This window comes from Dendrobates tinctorius, unplaced genomic scaffold (assembly GCF_039654945.1).
Source record: "Dendrobates tinctorius isolate UK_male_01 unplaced genomic scaffold, ASM3965494v1 ptg000028l, whole genome shotgun sequence".
In the NCBI taxonomy this organism is placed as follows: domain Eukaryota; kingdom Metazoa; phylum Chordata; class Amphibia; order Anura; family Dendrobatidae; genus Dendrobates; species Dendrobates tinctorius.
Window position 1 is genome coordinate 73048442 of NW_027361696.1, and position 21361 is coordinate 73069802.

The following is a 21361-nucleotide window of genomic DNA, read 5'->3' on the forward strand; positions in this document are numbered from 1 at the left end:
TTACTCCACTTCAGCTCCCTGGGCTGTGTACAACTCCTCCGGTAGCAGCGGCAGGGAGGGATCAAGGTGCGCTGCCGGTGGTCTGGCAGCGGCTGTATGCCCCTTTAAATCTGCCCAGAAAAGGTCCAGTGCTACAGCGGCGGGTACCGATGGAGAGCGTACCGCAGGCGTAGGCCCTGCCGGGGCGCGCTGCCGTCTCAGCTTCTCCAAGGCCTCCTGCCTCAGCTGCAGACGGGTGGTCAGTTCGGTGATTTCATCTTCTAATTGCTGGCAGTTCATTCCGGATTCAGGGTTGGAGCCGTCAGCCATGGCGCCGGGGATATGCACTTCCCCGCGCTCCGCAGGCCTCCTTCCCTCACTCTCCAAAATGGCGTTCTGGCGTTCTTCCTGCCTCGGCCTCTTTCCCGCCACTGGCTTCTCCTGCCCCTCCTTCCGGGGGCGGCGTCTTCCAGAGCCTCCATACCAAGCCAGTATACGAACCCCTCGGGGGGGTGGGCCATGTAGCTGTCACATAGTAATTCAGGCAGGGGAGGCCCAAGACACTTCGCCGTCTTTTCCTAGGACCTCCCATCTCTTCACAACCTTCTTCTTCGCGCCAGTGGCCATTTCTAATGTCCATTTTACAGTCTATCAAATCAGGTCTTCTGCACATTTTCAAAAGCGTAAAGTCCAATAAATCTCAGGCGCACAGAACCCGATGGTGTCAGGTCTCGTCATACTGTTCGTGACGCCAAATTGGGTCGCCCTCCCAGGGCCGTGGGGTACTCGGTACTGGGCCGGTGTCAGGGGGTGAATGTGTCACAGCAGCGGTGACCCGGTCCGTGGCCCTGGGCGCCCAAGTTGATGGCAGGTGATGTTTGTAATGTAGTTTATATGGATAGTTCGTGACGCCACCCGTGGTGTTTGTCAAATAAGATGTTAAGCCATCGCTGCTTGCAGATCCACTGGGACTGATGGTGTGATGCAGCAAAGATGGTGTAGCTCCCCACAGGTGGAGCTGTAGTCCCAGGGCAGTATGGGTGCAATGGCTGAGGAGAGGCACAGAATGGTGTGGATGCTGATATCCAGATGTAGCGGTGCTGATGCGAGAATGAATGGAGGACACCAGAGCTTGTAGTTTCAAAGCTTTACTCACAGTTCGTAGTGCACACAGGCGCCTGCTTCAGTACCATGTCCTCTGGGGCAGAGGCCCAGCCAACCTCCAGGTGAGATAGGACTCTCCCTGCCAACACTCCGCCAACATGTGCCTTACTGAACGACTCCGCCAATGCGCCTTTAATGGTGAAGTACTCCGGTATGTAGTTACCCTGGAATACCTCCTGTCTAGATGTTCCTAGAACTCTCACTTGTATGACAGACAGCTGTAGCCTGATCAGGGACCTCCTGGATCCCAGCTCTCTATCCGTTTGCTGTTGTGTCCCAAGTCTTGGATGGGAGTAGTGCATTTACAGCCAACTACTCCACCGGTGTCTGCTGCAGAACCATAAGTGTCCATACAACCTCGGGGACCGGGCCCCGGCTTTGCGCTGAAAACCTACAGGCAGGGTTCCTATCCAACCCACTTCTCCTCTCTGTTCTCTCTCCTTCTTCGCTCCGTACTTTTCTTTCTCTCTCTTATGGAAATGCAGGTTACAGTTCTTCGTCTCTCTCCTTCTCCTTCCTTTCCCGTGCCAGCTGGCTCAGATCACTGAGGCAGCTGCAGCACTCCTTCTTCTATTCCTTTCCTCGGGAGCTCTCCACTAAGACCAGTCCTCAGCCTCTCCTGATTGATTGTCTTTCCTCCGCCTGACCTCCCGACAGGCTGACCTTCTGCCAGCCTGCTCTCTACTTTCCAGTCATACTGACTGACTGAACTGAACTCTAGATCCTATCTTTCCCCTTCTTTTATACTAACTCCACCCACCTTCCAGCACATCTCGTGTTACGAAGCAAGGATCCACGAAAGGTGCTCTGCTACCCACTAAGCATTGAGCTGCAATCTGGTCCTCTGCTGAACTATCCTGTGTGTGGGATGCAGGTGTTGGAGTGTGGCAAGGAGTTCCCACCTTACTTGGACGGTGGGGCACTACACCTTAGGAGAAGGTACAGTACCTCTGTGGCGACTGAGCCTCAGGGGCGCCACAAATACACTGCTCAGCAGTCAGTATCACACAGGATAGCATTAGATACATGGCTCAGCAGTCAGTATCACACAGGATAGGATTAGATAAACAGCTCAGCAGTCAGTATCACACAGGAGAGGATTAGACACATGGCTCAGCAGTCAGTATCACACAGGATAGGATTCGATACACATCTCAGCAGTCAGTATCACACAGGATAGGATTAGATACACAGCTCAGGAGTCAGCATCACACAGGATAGGAATAGATACACGGCTCAGCAGACCGTATCACACAGGATAGGATTAGATACACAGCTGAGCAGTGAGTAAAACACATGATAGGATTAGGTACACGGCTCATCAATCAGTATCACACAGTATAGGGTTAGATACATGGCTCAGCAGATGGTATCACACAGGATAGGATTAGATACACTGCTCAGCAGTCAGTATCACACAGGATAGGATTAGATACACAGTTGAGCAGTCAGTAACACACAATAGGATTAGATACACAGCTCAGCAGAAAGTATCACACAGGAGAAGATTAGGTACACAGCTCAGCAGACATTATCACACAGGATAGGGTTAGATACACAGCTCAGAAACAGGATGTGCAAAAGGAGAGGACATTTTCATTCCAAGAATTCCACTCATTCCATCTGAATTGTTTTTTTGATTTTAAACGCCTCCAGTTTCCAGTTCAACTGCTATTTGCAATGTCCATTAACAATGCTCAGGGACAGTCCTTGAAAGTAGTAGGGATCGATTTGCAATCTCCATGCTTTTCTCATGGTCAACTTTACATGATCTGTTCAAGAGTTGGAACTGCCAAAAATCTGTTAATCTTTGCACCGAAAGGAAAAACCAAACATGCTCTTTATCAAAAGGCTCTTGAATGAGTTGAAAATAAAATACTATCAATACTTAGGTAATCGTTTAGTTAATAATTTGTGTTGCAAATCTGTAGTGTTGGATATATGATGTGAAATGTTTTTATGTGCAATATAATCATTATAATTTGTTATAACTAATGACAGTTGGTCACTATGCCCAGGCAACGCCGGGCTCTTCAGCTAGTATATAATATAATTATATATATATATATATGTAATTATCAATGAAAAAATGTTTCTTAGCCTTTTTCCTTTAAAAAAATTGTTTGGTTTGGTAGGTTTCTTTGAAAAATCTGTAAAACCGTCACAATAGTCTGACAACAGAATTCACAGATGCCATATTTGAGTCAGAAATACATAAAGGTATCTTTTCCATGCTGTTCCCATTTAGTTTTAGATCTTTCCCATCAATTTCAGCTTTTTTACCATGCCCCCAGACCTGTTTGTTGTTGGGTCCAGCATAAAAATATTCGGCTTTCCCATTGACTTGCATTGGATTCGTTATTCGGTACGAATATGTAATAACCTGCAGGTACGGAGGATGTCGCCACGGATCTGAGACAGACCAAGAGTTAAAGGTTTATTTACAGGGATATTCACTCCACGCAGGGAGGGGCAACAAGGGGGATAATTGCAACAAGTAAACAGTAAAATGGTAGTTAAGGAAATAAACGAAGACAAGAATAAACTTATCAGTCTGTAGAAGGCTTGATTGAAGGGTCTAATTCTCCAATGCTGGCACTGTCAACAGCGGCACGTGCAGACTCTCAAGTCTCTGTCCACGATGAAGAAATGGCCTCTGGGGAGAACAACAGGATGCTGGGTGGTGAGCGAGGGTCCTGCTCTCACCACTCTTATTCACAAGTTTACACTCAGAACATGTCACCGCAGGAACGATGCCACGCTCCTCAGTCAGTCCAGCTACTTCTCTCAGGGGCTCATGTCTGTCACTGCACACACCAGGCCTGCACACATTAGCGACTGTCTCTGACCTGTGAGGGGAGTTTCCTCCGATCATGGAGGCTGGTGAGTCGACTTTCACACAAAGGGCGCTCACCGCATACTGCCCATCTGCTTCAGTCCTCAGCCAGAGGGCCCTCACGCTCAGGGAATGTGGTGCAACTAACAGCTCTCTCTCCTGCGTGCTGTACTTTCCCGCCCTGACTCTGCTCGGCTTCCTGCGTGCAGCCCCTTCTAACAGGTCACAGCTACCTGCTGTCACATGGAAAGGTCGGTCCAGGTCCCATAACCTTCCCCCAAGAAATGCTGCTGCCTGGCCAGATGGTTCCAGACACAGAGCAGGAGAGGTAACTTATGAATGGGTCACTGAGGAGGATAGCAGGCCCAGGCTAAGCCACAGAAAACCAGAGAGGTTGGTAACTATGCGGATTGCAGACCCCTGATCCTATCCACACAACTAGCAGTAGCCGTGAAGTGTACCTATGATGATCCTAGACGCCTCGGCACAGCCGGAGAGCTAACAAAGCCTAAAGCAAGAAAGGGGAAATCTAATCTGCCCCAGAGCAGACCCCAAAGGAATAGATAGCCCCCAAACATATATAGTCGGTGAGACAAGATGAAAACACAAACGCAGGTAGGAAAATAGACTAAGCAAATGATGGGGCCCACACTGACTAGACAGGACAGGAAAGGAAAGACACTGTCTGCAATCACGCAAAAATCCCTGCAAAAAGTCCAACACGTCTGATGCACAAAAACACTGAAGTCGCACGACTTCGCCCCCACTATATCAGTATATTCTGAAAGCAAAGCAAAAAGAGACCAATATAACAGGGGACAAAACAAACTGGCACAAGCAGTAACATATTGTCACGCGGGGCTTAGGTCAACTAAGGCTGAAATACCCGGGGCCCCTGTGGTGTCCCTTTAACTAGGGGAAACCCTGTCTGACCCTCAACCCAGGGTTTTTGCTGATGGTGCAAATGCCTGAGCCTCCAACCTTTCCTTATCTCCTGCTCAGCCCTAAGCTTAACCCTCCACCCTCCACCCAGTGAGGAGACAAACCACCAAAGCCCCACAAAATAATGACAGACAGGGAGAACTTAAACTGCACCGCGCCTCATACACACAGGACTATACAGTAATGTGAACAGGGCACAACAAAACACAAATATGGGAAGGTGAAAAGGTAACAATGGATCATACGCCACCAGATACGAATCTCTCTCTCTCCAACACCTCCACTCCAGACCGGAACCACTTGGTATGAAACACAAGCTATAATCGGCGACGCCCATAGGCCAGCATGACTATTTAAAGACCGTGGGCGTGACCAAACATCCAACCTGATCTCCAGCTAGAGTAACCCCCGATAGCCTGAGAAAATCAAGCCGGCGCCACTGAGGCTATAGTGGACGGAGGTGGAACTACCTCTGTCTGCCGGACGCTGTGGTGTGAATAGCGTCCGACATGATAGTACCCCATCTTCTACGAGGGACCCCAGGGCCCTCAAGACACATAGGACCCGGCTTGTCCGGATGACGACGATGAAAAGAACTGACCAGCCGATCCGCATGTATGTCCGGGGCTGGTACCCAAGACCTTTCCTCCGGACCATACCCCCGCCAGTGTACCAAATACTGAAGAGTACGGCGCACTACTCAAGAGTCCACTACTTGGAGACCTCAAACTCTAAATCGCCATCCACCATGACCGGAGGTGGCATCGGCGTCGTGTCCACAGAGCCTACCACCTTTATCAATAAAGCCCTGTGAAACACGTTGTGTATCTTGTATACCGCAGGAAGTTCCAACCGATAAGCAACTGGGTTAATGATGGCAGCAATCTTAAAAGGCCCAATAAACCTTGGACCCAATTTTAAAGATGGAATTTTGAGTTTTATGTTTTTAGTCGCTAACCACACCCATTCACCCACACACAGGTCCAGACCTGGCACGCGTCTACTGTCAGCCACCCGTTTGTACCTCGCACTCATGCTCAACAATCGCTGTTTCACCCTCCTCCAGACCGATGATATTTGAGCTCCTAGCTGGTCCTCCTCCGGGCCCCCCCCCGAGTCACCCTGACGTAAGGTACAAAATTGAGGATGTTGACCGTAAACACAAAAGAACGGAGACTCTCCCGATGACTCTTGGCGGTGATTATTTAACGCGAACTCGGCCAGAGGAAGGAAAGTAGACCACTCCTCTTGGTTGTCGAACACAAAGCATCGTAAATACTGCTCCAGATTTTGGTTCATGCGCTCAGTTTGACCATTTGACTGTGAATGAAACGCCGATGAATGTGACAACTTGATCCCCAAACGTGAGCAAAAAGCTTTCCAAAACCTCGCCACAAATTGAGTTCCCCTATCAGATACTATGTCCAACGGAACTCCGTGGAGTCTGACCACCTCATGCACAAACACCTGAGCCAACGTCTTTGCATTGGGCAAGGAAGGCAACGACACAAAATGCGCCATCTTTGAAAATCGGTCAACCACCACCAGGATGACCGTGTTCCCCGCCGAGGCTGGCAAGTCAGTGATAAAATCCATGGAGATTTCTGTCCATGGCCTATTAGGTACCCCCAGAGGCTGAAGCGTGCCAGCAGGACGGGCTCGGGGCGACTTGGCCCTAGCGCACGTGATGCAAGCTGCCACGTACGAGACCACGTCCTGCCGGATTTTGGGCCACCAGAAGCGACGCGATACCAGCTCTCAGGTGCCCTTAACCCCTGGATGACCAGCCAGTACTGAGTCGTGGTGTTCCCTCAACACCTTAAGGCTAAGATGAAGGGGTACAAATGATTTGTTGGCGGGAAGTCCTGGCGGTACCTCCTCTTGGGCCTCGGCAATCTCCGCCTCTACCTCAGTCGTGAGAGCCGAGACCACTACACCTTCCTGGAGGATGGGTACCGGCTCTTCCCAAGGTTCTCCCCCCGGAAAACACCTAGACAAGGCATCCACCTTGGTGTTTTTAGCCCCGGGACGGTAAGTCACCAGAAAATTGAAACGTGTAAAAAACAATGACCAGCGAGCCTGCCTAGGAGACAGACGCTTGGCCGACTCCAGATAGAGCAGGTTCTTATGGTCGGTGATGACTGTGACCTGGTGAGCCGCCCCCTCCAAGAAGTGTCGCCATTCCTCAAAAGCCAATTTGATGGCCAACAACTCCCTGTTGCTGATATCATAATTCCGTTCGGCCGGCGACAGCTTCTTGGAGAAGTAGGCGCATGGATGCATATCGCTCAAGGATGAGCCTTGTGACAGTACTGCCCCCCCACTCCCACCTCAGACGCATCAACCTCCACCACAAAAGGTTTAGACACGTCCGGTTGCACCAGAATGGGGGCTGAAGTAAAACTGTTCTTCAGACGCTCAAATGCACGTATCGCCACCTCAGACCAGCTAGCCAGATCGGTACCTTTTTTTGTCATGTCCGTGAGCGGTTTGGCTATAGTAGAAAAGTGTTTTATAAATTTCCTATAATAATTAGCAAACCCAAGGAACCGCTGGAGCGCTTTCAGATTATCAGGCCTTTCCCATTGCAGCACCGCTTGCACCTTCGCGGTGTCCATTTTAAACCCTGCAGCGGACACAATATATCCTAAAAAAGGCAACTCCTGAACAAAAAATAAGCATTTTTCCAGCTTAGCATAGAGCTTATTCTCCTGGAGCAACTGTAACACCTGCCTGACATGCTCTAAATGAGTGTCCCGGTCGCTCGAATAAATGAGGATATCATCCAGGTATACAATCACAAATTTCCCCAGGACATGAGCAAATACATCATTAATAAAATGTTGGAAAACAGCAGGCGCGGTTGTCAACCCAAATGGCATAACCAGGCTCTCAAAATGACCCTCAGGAGTGTTAAACGCCGTCTTCCACTCATCCCCCTGACGGACCCTTATGAGGTTATACGCCCCCCTGAGGTCAAGCTAGGAAAACCACTTCGCCCCCGCCACCTGGTTAAACAAATCAGGGATCAAAGGCATCAGGTAGGGATCACGGATCGTAATCTGGTTTAACTCCCGGAAATCCAGACACGGGCGTAACCCCCATCTTTCTTCTTAATGAAGAAATACCCCGCTGCTACAGGCGAGGATGAAGGCCGGATGTGTCCTTTGCTCAGACTCTCCGCGATGTAGTCTTTCAGAGCTTGTCTCTCTGGACCAGAAATATTAAACATCCTGGCCTTAGGTAATTTGGCCCCGGGTTTTAACCTAATCACACAGTCATAGGCTCGATGTGGAGGCAGTTCTGAGCAACCCCTCTCAGAGAATACATCCGCGAAATCCTGCAAAGCCTCCGGAAGGCTAGGCGTCACGGCGGACACACATGTGGCCAAGCAATTGTCCTGGCAGAAACCACTCCATTGGACTATGTCCTGAGTTTTCCAATCAATCACCGGGTTGTGCCTGGACAACCATGGAAAACCCAGAACCATTTGTGCTGGGAGATTACGGAGGACCCTACATGTAACCCACTCAGAATGTAGGACCCCAATGTGGAGTTTCACCTCAGCCACAAACTCCGTAATCTCCCCTTGTGGGAGGGGAGCGGCATTAATGGTAACCACCTGAATGGGATGAGGGAGTTTTTCGATCTTAAACCCGGCAGTGCGTGCAAACTCCTCATCTATGAGATTGGTGGCGGAACCGCTATCCAAAAACACTGATATTGGTAGCTCTCTGCCCGCGATAATAAACTTGGCAGGGAGCATACATTGAGATACCATCATGGAGGATATGCATACGCTCAGTTGGGCCTCCTCCATACCCTCTGAGCTTAACAGTTTTCCGCCGGTGTGACCTTCTTCGGTAGCACAGGACAAACGTTAACATAATGATTTCTTTTACCACAGTAAAAACATGCTCCGGGCTTCCTGAACCCAGGAACGCGACGCTTAACCTGTGACACCCCCGCAATTTGCATAGGTTCAGTGGGCTCACCTGCAGCAGCCACACTTGCACCTCTGCTTTCCCCCAGGGGTAGCGTCTCCTGTGCCCCCTGACGCAAACGGCGATCAATACGTATAACCAAACTCATGGCAGACTCCAACGATGCAGGAGTCTCATACATCAGGAGGGCCTGTTTAACGTTCCCTGATACCCCATGAATAAACTGGCTCCGCAGCGCTGGGTCGTTCCACTGTGTGTCTACTGCCCAACGGCGAAATTCCAAACAATAGTCCTCCGCCAAGCGCTCCCCCTGGCGGAGGGCGCGGATTTTAGATTCCGCTAGAGCCAATCTGTCAGGATCATCATAAATGAGCCCGAGTGCAGAAAAAACATTATCGACAGAATGAAATGTAGCAGAGTCAGCTGGTAAGGAAATTGCCCATGCTTGGGGGTCACCACTCAGTAATGATAACACCTGACCTACCCGCTGAGCCTCATTACCTGAGGAGATAGGGCGCATGCGGAAGTATAACCTGCAGGCCTCCCGAAATATGACAAATTTGCTGCGTTCCCCTGAGAATCGTTCTGGCAGCGGGATCTTCGGCTCTGCACCGATACCTGCAGATGCCGTTTGCACCTTCGCTACTACCAGGCCCTGCTGCTGAACTGCCCCTTTCAACTCGGAGACCTGTAAGGACAGCGCCGCCAACTGGTGGGTTATGGAATCCATGGGATCCATGGACTCCTGAAAAATGTAGGCCGATTATAATGTCACGCAGGGCTTAGGTCAACTAAGGCTGAAATACCCGGGGCCCCTGTGGTGTCCCTTTAACTAGGGGAACCCTGTCTGACCCTCAACCCAGGGTTTTTGCTGATGGTGCAAATGCCTGAGCCTCCAACCTTTCCTTATCTCCTGCTCAGCCCTAAGCGTAACCCTCCACCCTCCACCCAGTGAGGAGACAAACCACCAAAGCCCCACACAATAATGACAGACAGGGAGAACTTAAACTGCACCGCGCCTCATACACACAGGACTATACAGTAATGTGAACAGGGCACAACAAAACACAAATATGGGAAGGTGAAAAGGTAACAATGGATCATACGCCACCAGATACGAATCTCTCTCTCTCCAACACCTCCACTCCAGACCGGAACCACTTGGTATGAAACACAAGCTATAATCGGCGACGCCCATAGGCCAGCACGACTATTTAAAGACCGTGGGCGTGACCAAACATCCAACCTGATCTCCAGCTAGATTAACCCCCCTATAGCCTGAGAAAATCAAGCCGGCGCCACTGAGGCTATAGTGGACGGAGGTGGAACTACCTCTGCCTGCCGGACGCTGTGGTGTGAATAGCGTCCGACATGACAAGTGGACGGAGGTGAAACTACCTCTGCCTGCCGGACGCTGTGGTGTGAATAGCGTCCGACATGACACATGTGGGCGGTGATTCAGCACAGCCAAAGCCGGAGCTGGCTGACCGCACAAAGCAGAGATAGACAAAACCAGATCAAATGCAAACAGAAAAGCAAATGAATCACTAAGGCCTCTTTCACACTTCAGTTTTTTGCATCAGTTATAATCCGCCAAAAAGGCGGACAAGCGGATCCGTTCTAAACTGATGTGAACGGATGGCACAGGATCCGTTTCCAGACTCATCCTGAAAATGAAGAAATTTAAAGGAATCGCTGGCCAGGAAGAGGAGAGAGAGAGAGAGAGAGAGAGAGAGAGAGAATTTTTTTTATTTTTGTCCGGCACCCAGAAAGAATTTCGGGTTAAATGAGTATCTGGAGGATCCGCCAGAGAAAAAAACGTTACAAGCTCCGTTCTGAAATCTTTGAGGATGGTGACGGACAGCAACTTTTGGCGGATCCTCACAAAAAACGGATGCAACGGACAGCAATCCGTCACAATCCGCCATTAATGCAAGTCAATGGGAAAAAAACGGATCCTCAAAAAAAAATTTAGTCTCCGTTTTTTTTCAAAACCTGGCGGATTGTGACTGATTGTAAAAAACGGAAGTGTGAAAGAGGCCTTAGCTGAACCATGCAGGGACAGAGCAGGAGACATCAGACCTCTGAAGGCACAAGAAGAAAATCACCAGCAGGGATAGAGGGAGTCAGCTGTCTTAAATCCCAATCAGAAACCCCAGATCTCCAATCGTCTTCCTCATTATCAGATGGCAAGCCTCTGTCAATCAGATCAGCTCCATTACCTCCAGTAACCACCAGAGGGAGCCCAGAAAGAGAACTCGCAACCCCTTTGTCAATCTGATCAGCTCCACTACCTTCAGCAATCACCAGAGGGAAGCCAGAGAGAGAATTCACAACAGGTAACCCCATTTAAGTTCCTCCTTCTCTTCACTCCCTTACAAATACACGGATATTAGACATTATTTGTGCCAATTTTCACCGAATCTGAGTATTTTACTATTCAATCATCACTACACTTCACCTCAGGAACAAGATATGCAAAATTCTCCTTGTAGAGTGGGTACAGCAGGGTGAACATCCAGTACTCTTTTTTGGCCAAGATGAATGTAACGCAAGGGTCATGGGAAAGACAGCGGTAAATTAAGTCGGCCACATGTGACACGCTCCATGTATCCTAGACTTCCATGTCTCCACCATTTTGATGACTCTACATCTCCTCCTCCTCCCTCTCTTCCTCCTCATTCCTATCCTCGGCACATCTACGTAGGAGAGACAGGATGAAGGTTTTGTGGCTACTAGCCTCGCTGGAATTTCTTTTTTCTCTGCTACTAGCCTCTGTTGTGCTAGCCACTAGCTCCTGTTCCTCCTCTTCCTCCTCCTCAGCATCCACCTCCTCATTGTTATCAAATCCATGCTGAGCAAAAGAGATGAGGCTGGGCTGGCTACTGTGACGCTAGTCACTTATCAGGCTAAGCCATTAGTCAGAGTGGTCAGGGAGTCCAAGGTCAGAAGCCAGGAGGGTACGTCATAAACAGAAAGAAGAGACAAAAGTCTAGTCAGGTAACGTTCCGCGGTCAGAGTACCTGGTGGATACTGGATCAGAGTTGAAGGGATTAGACAGTTGGATAGTCAGAACGAAGTCCAAGGTCAGGCAACAGATCAAGCATATAGAACTCAAGGCACAGTGAGCACAAAGCACAAACCTCACAAGATGAATGTATGTGTGGCAGTGGTATGGGAGAAGCTGCTCAGTTAAGCCGACATGGCCTTACCCGGGATAGAGAACACCTGAGACAGCTGACGCCTCCCAGTCACAGATTGGCTAGTCGTGCTGAACCAGACTGGATGGTCATGCTGTCAATCAAAGTACTGACAGCTTCAGTATAGCCCTGTATAAGATTGGATTGCCGAGCTGTCAGTAACTGCATCCCAAACACCCTGAGGGGTGGAACTGTGACAGCTACAGTCTCTCTGTGTTTTGACTCCCTCCATCCCCACCTGGTCCACATGCAAAGCTTGATGTCTAATTGTGAACAGTGACTGTTAAAGTAGATATAGTTGCACTGACTATGGCATTATCACCACTCACTATCTTTGTGGAGTCCTCAAAGTCTTGAAGAACCAAACAAATTTCAGACATCCATATCCACTTTTCAGTTATTGTGTGCGGAGGCTGACCAGATTATCAACGGGCATATTGGAGCTAGAACTAAACCACTGGCTTCTCCTCCTCACAAAGTTTTGCCAGCATGTGCAGTGTGGATTTCCAGCATGTGCAGTGTGGAGTTCCAGCATGTGGTGATATCACACACCAGTCGAGCTGGCACTTGCATATGCTGCTGCAGCATTGTCAGAGTGGCGGCATCTGTAACCGACTTGCGGTAATGGGCACTGACTCGGCTTACTTTGACCAGAAGCTCTAGCAAATCTGGGTATGTTTTCAGAATCTGCTGAATTAGCAAGTTGAGCACAACTACCAAACATGGTGCATGTATTAGCTTGCCAAGCTTCACAGCCACCACCAGGTTATGCCCATTATCACAGATCACCATACCTGGTTGGAGGTTCAGTGGCAAAACCACAGATCTGTCTGTCCTGTTATTCCTTTAAGTAATACCTGATCATGCTGGTGGTTAGATTCTTAGTGATTAGGCCCCTATTGATTGCTATATGGCACAGGTTGCAAATGGCCATTTTGATTGTCACAGAACTCTTTTTAAAAATGTCCCAGACTGGGAAACACCTCTTTGTCAGAGAAATTCAGGAGTGTCAGTGCTCTGTGGAACCGTTGCCTGCCTTCTCCCTTTGGTCTAACCACTGCCTTTTCCGGTTTGTTTCGGTGGTGCCGATCACTTCCCCTCTGCGCTGCTGGCCTTGCTCTGCAAGCCAGCTTCCCAGGTTGGGTCGATGACTTCGTCCATCACCTAGTCTTTCACCTCCACACCCTGGTCCTCCTAACTTCATAATTTAACAATAAGGCTTAGCGGCAACTGTGTCTCATCATCATCTTCATCCTTATCCCAAATTTGTTGTTCCCCAACATCATGTTCTTGTGGCCATGGCTGCTCTATGGTTTGTGCATCACTAAACAGCATGTCCTCCTATCCCTCTTGGAGCATGCAGGTTGAGAGTTCACAATCAAGAAATTATGTTGTAAAGAACTCCACGAAGTGTCCTAGTGTGGGATCACTAGTCTCTAGGGACTCAACATGGTGGGAGAAAGGAGGATCAGAATGAAGATTAAGTGATCCAGACAATAGGCTAGTGAGATTGGACCGGGTGTAAGACTGTGTGGTGCTGCCAATCCTATTGGAAGCATTATCTGCTATCCAACCGACCGCCTGTTTTGCACTGCTCTGGCTTCAGACATGGTGTACTGCACCTCCCTGCATAGTGGGACAGGAACCTATGTGTTGTCAATGGGCATGTTTCTTGTGCTCCAGCAACAGGCATAGTCACACCTGCCCCATGTCCTTGGCATCTGCATGCACCATCATCAGCACTTCCACTTCCACATCCCTTAATGCACGCCTTAAACAATTTGTAATTGCTAGGGTTCTTGAAAACAAGTTTATCTCTATATATAAAACTGAATGTGTGTGTGTGTGTGTGTGTGTATCACCAACCAATCACAAAGCATCTTTCATTTCACACAGAGCTGTTCAAAAGAAGCTGAGCTGTGATTGGTTGCTATGAGCAACAGTTTTCCTTGCAACTAATCACTAAGCATATCTCATTTCACCAGAGCTGGTTAAAAGAAGCTAAACTGTGATTGGTTGCTATGAGCAAGTTTTCCCACTTGACAACACCTCAGCAGACACTGACATGGTGGGAGAAATCTAGCATCTAGCATCCCCGGAAACATAAGCTCCCAGCCATTGTCTGCCCCCCTGAAAGGAGCAGAGAGCACAGGACAGAAATGAATCCCCCCTCCCTGCCCATATCCCCATCACACATCCTCCATCCATAGGCACATCTTCCCTCTTTAAGGGATCTCCAGTATGGAAGTTAGGGCAAATCCATCCAGCGCTCTGATACTGACCCTAGGCCTCTCTTAAAGGGATCATTGGTATGGAAGTTAGGGCAAATCCATCCAGCGCTTTGGTTTTGACCCCAGATCTCTCTTAAAGGGATCCCTGGTATGGAATTAGGACCATTCCACTCAGCTCTGTGGTTCTGACCGCAGGGTCTCTTAAAGGGATCATTGGTATGGAAGTTAGGCCAAATCCAATCTACTGACCCCAGGCCTTTTTTAAAGGGATCTCCGGTATGGAGGTCAGGGCAAATCCATCCAGTGCTTTTGTACTGACCCCAGGCCTCTCTTAAAGGGATCCCCGGTATGGCAGTCAGGGCAATTGTCTTCAAATGCTCTGGTACTGACCCCAGGTTCTCTTTAAGGGATCTCATGTTTGGAAGTTAGGGCAAATCCCTCAGCGCTCTGATACTGACCCCAGGATTCTATTAAAGGGATCATTGGTATGCAAGTCAGGGCAAATCCACTCGGCACTCTGGTTCTGATCCCAGGCTCTCTTAAAGGGATCCCCGGTATAGAAGTTAGGGCAAATCCACTCAGCACTTTGGTTCTGATCCCAGGCTCTCTTAAAGGGATCCCTGGTATTGAAGTTAGGGCAAATCCACTCAGTGCTCTGGTTCTGATCCCAGGCTCTCTTAAAGGGATCCCCGGTATGGAAGTTAGGGCAAATCCACTCAGCACTCTGGTTCTGACCCAAGGCCCCTCTTAAAGGGATCCCCAGTATGGAAGTGAGGGCAAATCCACTCTGCACTTTGGTTCAGACTCCAGGCCTCTCTTAAAGGGATCTCCAGTATGAAAGTTAGGGTAAATCCTTCAGTGCTCTGATTCTCATCCCAGGCTTCTATTAAAGGGATCATTGGTATGGAAGTCAGGGGAAATCCACTCAGCACTCTGGTTCTGATGCCAGGCCTCTCTTAAAGGGATCCCCGGTATGGAAATTAGGGTCGTTCCACTCAGCGCTCTGGTTCTGACCCCAGGCTGACGGGATGATGTGGGATATTAGGGGGAGTAGTCCGGTGACTTTGGTTAATATGATGATGTGGGATATTAGGGGTACTAGTCCGGTGGCTATAGCTGATAGGATGATGTGGGATATTAGAGGTTGTAGTCTGGTGGCTCTGGCTGACGGGATGATGTGGGATATTAGGGGGAGTAGTCCAGTGGCTCTGGCTGATGGGATGATGTGGGATAATAGAGGTAGTAGTCCGGTGGCTATGAAGGGATGATGTGGGATATTAGGGGTAGTAGTCTGGTGGCTCTGGCTGACTGGACTATGTGGGATATTAGGGGTAGTAGTCTGGTGGCTCTGGCTGACGGGATGATGTGAGATATTAGGGGTAGTAGTCCGGTGGCTCTGGCTGATGGGATGATGACCTACATATTATAGTGAATGTGGCTATGTGGAGTGGGCGGGGCTCTACACTCAGCTTTATATCTATAGATATAATCATTATAATTTGTTATAACTATCCGTAGTTAGTTACCATGCCCGGGCAGCGCCGGGCTCTCCAGCTAGTTTTTATTAAAAGAAAAAATTGGTCTGCAGCAATCTATGCGGTTTTTGTGAGTTTACTCCACTTAATAAAACAGAAAGAATGCAAAAGAGTATGGATGACAATCAAATTCAATCCAGAAAAATGTTTCAAAGAGATTACAGAAATATTCATAGACCACATAACACTGTATGTCTGAGAAATGGAAGCCTACAAAATTTGTAAAAGCTTTTGTTCACTTTTAGAGATCACAGAAATTTTCACAGACCAAGCAACACTGTATTTCTGAGACATGGAAGAGTACAACATTTTTAAAAGCTTTTTCTCAGTTTTAGATATCACAGAAATTTACTCCACACTACGGAATAGTGTATGGCTGAGAAATGTATTCCAGGAAAAGGTTTAAACAATTTTTGAGTGTTTTATAAAACACAATAAAGAACCTTAAAGCACATAATACTTGATGTGTGGCGCCTCTGAGGGTTCAGTCGCCACAGAGGTACTGCACCTCCTTCTTAGGTGTAGTATCCCACTTCCCAGGTAAGATGGTAACACCTGACCAGGCTCCACCACTCACATCCAGCACAAACACTTTAGAATAGCAGAGCACCCTTTGTGGCTCCCTGCTTGGAACATGAAGAGTGCTGGGTGGTGGGTGGAGTTTAGAGACACTAAGAGGGGAAAGCTGACAGGAAGTAGGATCAGATTCAGAAAGGAAAGAAAGGGAAGCAGAAGGAGAGAAGCGGGTGGAGCTTAGACTGCACAGAGAGTGGAAGAAGATTAGGAAAGGGCCAGTGAGGGAGAGAAGATCCCCGGAGAGGGATGGAGTGAAAGCAAGTACTGCAGCAGACTCCTGTGATCTGGAGCTATTGGCACCGGAAAGAGCAAGAGAAAGCCTAATTCTTCAGAAGGAAGATAGATTAGTACGGAACGTGGGGAGAAGAGAACTGAGGACAAGGGTGAAAGCAGAGCCCTTCCTTAAGTTAAAGCGCATGGTTCGGAGTCCGGTATCCAAAGTTGTATGGATTCTGATGGTCCTGCAGCAGAAACCGGAAGAATAGAAGTTGTCACCACTTTATTCCCACCTAAGACTCGGGTGCACAATAGCAACGTGTGTGAGTCGGGACCTGAGAGTAGGAAGTCCCCGAAGTGGGTTACAGCTATCTGCCGTACGAGTGGAGTTCCAAGTAACATCTAGAAGGAGGAACTTGAGTTTAATTCACAACTACAAGTACTTCAGTTTAGGTGCTAGTGAGGAGACGTTCAGGAAAGGCATATGTTGAAGGAGTGCTGGAAAGGTGTACTCTATCTTGCCTGAAAGTTGGCTGAGCCCCTGACCTGGAGGACACGGCACCGAAGTGGACATCTGTATGCACAACAGACTATGAGTAAAGCCTTGGCACTACATCCCTTGTGTCCTCCACTTATTCCTGCGCCACTCATCCAGCACTGCTACATCTCTGCGCCTAACACTGCATCATCTACCTCCACACCTATTACTACTGCCCTGGGACTACAGCTCCACCTGTGGGGAGCTTCAACATCATTGCGGCACCACACCATCTGTCCCAGAGAAGCAACCCTGCAGCGCTGGTCAAACTGACCAGAAACCACAGGGCGTCACGAATCATCTCAATAACTTTATCCCCATCACTCTACCCCTTTTACATTGACTGCCTGAGGCCACGGACCGGGTCACTGCCACTGTGACATCTCCCATTGAAATCAACGGGCCCGGCACCAAGTACCCCACTACCTCTGGGGACGAGTCAATTTTGGCGTCACGAACAGGATGACGAAGCCCAGTACCACTGGGTCCTGTGTGCTGAAGATTTATTACATTGGATATTGCTGAAAATGTGCAAAAGAGCCAAAATGATAGACTGTAAAATGGACTCTGAAAATGGCCGCCGGTGTGGTGAAGAAGGGCGTGACAACAAGGGTGGCCCTAAGAAAAGAGCATGAACTGTCCTGGGCCTCCCCTGCCTGAACTTCTATGCAACAGCAACATGGCCCACCCCCAGAGGGGTTCGTATACTGGCTTGGTATGGAGGAAGAAGAAGGCGCCACACCAGGAAGGAGGAGCAGAGCTGTGAGGCAGGAAGGGAGCCCAGAAAGAAACAAGAACGCCAGGACGCCATGATGGAAGGACGGAGACCTGAAGAGCGCGAGGAAGAGGAGCTTGCCTTCCCCGGCACAGTAGTCGAAGGCTCCGGCCCTGTTTCTGCCATGCACCGCTGGAAATTGGAAGAGGAGATCGTGATGCTGAATCACCATCTGCGGCTGAGGCAGGAGGCCCTGCGGACCTTGGACCAGCAGCGCACCCAGGAGGGGCCTGCAGAAACGGTACCTCCACCACCGGTACCCGCCGCCGCTGCACCAGTTCCACCCCAGGCAGCACCTGTGAAACCTGTGGCCGCTGCGATGCCTCCGGCAGCGCCCATCACCATGATACCGCCGCCGGACACTGCCTGCCAGGAGTAGTTGTCTGAGGGCTCAGGAACTGATTGTGAAGCAGGGACCGTGTTCCTGTCTGGACCGGCGAGGCCGCGCAGGTCCCACCGAAGGCCTCAACAGATCCTGAACCAGCACCTGCTCCACTCCGGTCACCGCCCGCTGACCAGGCAGCTCCAACAACCACTGCTGTCACCGGCTGCCATCCAGTGCCTGCACCGGACCCAAAACACCACCGGGAAGCATCAGGTATGACCGCCGCCCCTGCAGCCGGGGAGACCCCTGAGTTCCCGTCCACCGCGTGCAACAGACCGGTACTCCTCATGGAGCAAATGGAGGAGTTGTGTTCTCAATTCCAAGATGCTAAGCTAACCGCAATGGAGAAGTGGAAAATGTCCCTGCGTAAAGGAGAGCATTTGGTGAAGCCGCGTCCCCTCCGGCAACCCCTGATCTCCACGGAGGAGAAAGCTGATAACAAGATAACACCACTGGCAGGTACAGCTGCAGTATCAACGGCCTGTTCGTTAACCCCTTCGGTACCGCCAGCTGTAATGTCGATACCTACTGCATTATCTACAACTACAGTTCAATGCAACCCTAAAGTGCAGGAACCAGCTACCCAATCCTTGGTAGTGGAACCTGAACTGCTGGTGGGTGTTACCTTGCATCATGGATTTCCCCTACCAGAGATTCGTCATTCCCGCATTTTACCATGCAAGCGACAAAAACCTGATGCTTAAGGCAATGCTAATCAGGAGGACTGAACTGAACTGTTACCCAGGAGGGTATGGGCACCGTTGTGCCCTCATTATTTGCTTCTGTTTTTCTTGCCTCAGTTTGGCATTAATCTACTCTGATACAGAGACTGAGCGATCATGAACTTGGAGTGATCCAAAAACTTTGCTGTATATAGTTTGCGCCTCTTAAGGTGCTCTCTCTTGGTTTTAATCAAACCTCAACAAAGGACTACCTCAGACCTGAAGTTCTGCTTCAGCACCAGGGACACTGCAAGAAATCCCGGCTGGGAACGGTGTCAGTACTTGCAAGAATTATTGTTGTTTTACCGTGAAGTCTTTTATAATGAGCCTTAGGAAAATGTTGGTAGCAATGTTTAGCTATCTGATTAGGAGTGAATATCTTGCAGAGCAATGCTTAATAAAAATGTGAAGTTGTGAATAAAAATTTGAATCCAGGTGACGAACCAGGGTCAGCGGTTGTCACCAAGGTAGCGCTTCAGGTTGTAATAGCAAAACTAAAATTATTTTAAGTAACATTTAAAAGTGAAAAGTGCCTCTCTTTTGGAGAAGAAGTTTATTTAATGATATCAGTAATGTTTACTGCAGGCAGTATTGTTAAAATAAAAATTTTGTATGTTCCTTATGTAACATCCTTTGTTTCACTTGCAGCCCGCGGACGTGCTGTGTTTAATGGGGGGTATGTGGCGCCCCTGAGGGTTCAGTCACCACAGAGGTACTGCATCTCCTTGTGAGGTGTAGTATCCGACTCCCCAGGTAAGATGGTAACACCTGACCAGACTCCACCACTCACATCCAGCACAGACACTTTAGAATAGCAGAGCAACTTTTGTGGCTCCCTGCTTGGAACACGAAGAGTGCTGGGTGGTGGGTGGAGTTTAGAGACATTAAGAGGGGAAAGCTGACAGGAAGTAGGATCAGAATCAGAAAGGAAAGAAAGAGAAGCAGAAGGAGAGAAGCAGGTGGAGCTTAGACTGCACAGAGAGCAGAAGAAGATTAGGGTACCCGCTGTTTACATTGGAAACCAGCTCCCAGTGATGCGCGCCGGCCAGCGGGAGACCAATGATCAAAAAATGGCCCAGGACATTCGAGCACGATCAGCGATACCTCGCAGTGGGGCCGGTCGCTGTTACATGTCACACACAGCGATATCGCTGGCGAGATGGCTGTGGTGTCACAAAATCAGCGATCTCGCTGTGTGTGACGGGGCCTTTAGTCTAATGTGTATGGGGGACTTTATCATGAGTGAGAAACTCATTAGACTCCAAAATCTATACATTGATCAGTTCAAGAGACTGATCCATTTGCTAATTGAGAAGGAAAGAAACCATTTGCACAATGTAAAGAGGGAGCATAAAACCATTAGGACATACTGTATCTTCTCAATGGATGAGAGGGATTCTTCTCTAGAGTGTGGCAACCTGAGAAAATTATATATAGAGGCTCTTTTACTATGCTAAGTGAAAGAACAAGTCACAGATGCCTTGCCTTTGTTTAAGATGTATGTGATTCTATTCCAAGTCTTTATTTGAGGAGATACTGCCAATAACATATTTATCTAGACGGTAACCAAGTTATTTTCAAGATGCTGAAGAAGTTCCTTTCCATAAACTTCTCCCAATGCAAGTATCTGAATAGACCTGCTGCCCGCTTCACTAAAATTTACCATGACCAATGTACAAGTCTGAATTAGTGCTTCCTTGTTCCAGACCCAATGGATGTGGTTCCTGTGGTGCTATACTTAAAACATAGTTGAGTTACAGCACACTTGCCTCTCAAATTCAGTGATGACCTTGATGTTGTAGGTGATGGAATACACTGACATCCATCTCCGCTCCTCTTTGATCCCTTGTCTTTCATGGCTTTGAACGATATTTCAAAAACACAGTTTGAAATGTTTGCAGATGACACTAAACAGACCACTACAAGTGCACACTTCAGAGAGATGACTCCCTGGAGGTATCTACTCGATATATTCAAATCCAGTCTCAGGGAACCTCTCTACAAAGTTTTGAACAAGCTAAAGATGATGTCTTGGCATTAGTGCCATCAACAGACAATGGGAACAGATGGTGACTCAAGCCGCTAAATTTTGTCAGAGAAGCATGGGCGGTTGGCCGCTTTCTCTTGTTGATGCAGCTTTCCTTTTGGGCTGGCTGGCATTTTTGTCCTTGGTGTGACTGCTGATGGTAGGGGTTGTTGTCAGTCCTTTTCAATGGGAAGGCAGCTTTCCTATGTGAGGTGTTTTGTCGTCAGGGGAGAGGTGGCTGGTGAGCTTGTCTGGTCACGAGCTTCTCCATTGGCAGTGATTTTGTGGGACA

The 21361-nt window shown here is 48.9% G+C and overlaps 1 pseudogene; it reads left to right on the plus strand.

Annotated features, from left to right (window-relative positions):
* The first annotated feature begins 20281 nt into the window (after positions 1 to 20281).
* LOC141085673 (KAT8 regulatory NSL complex subunit 2 pseudogene) lies at positions 20282 to 21116 on the plus strand (annotated as a pseudogene).
* Positions 21117 to 21361: the final 245 nt, after the last annotated feature.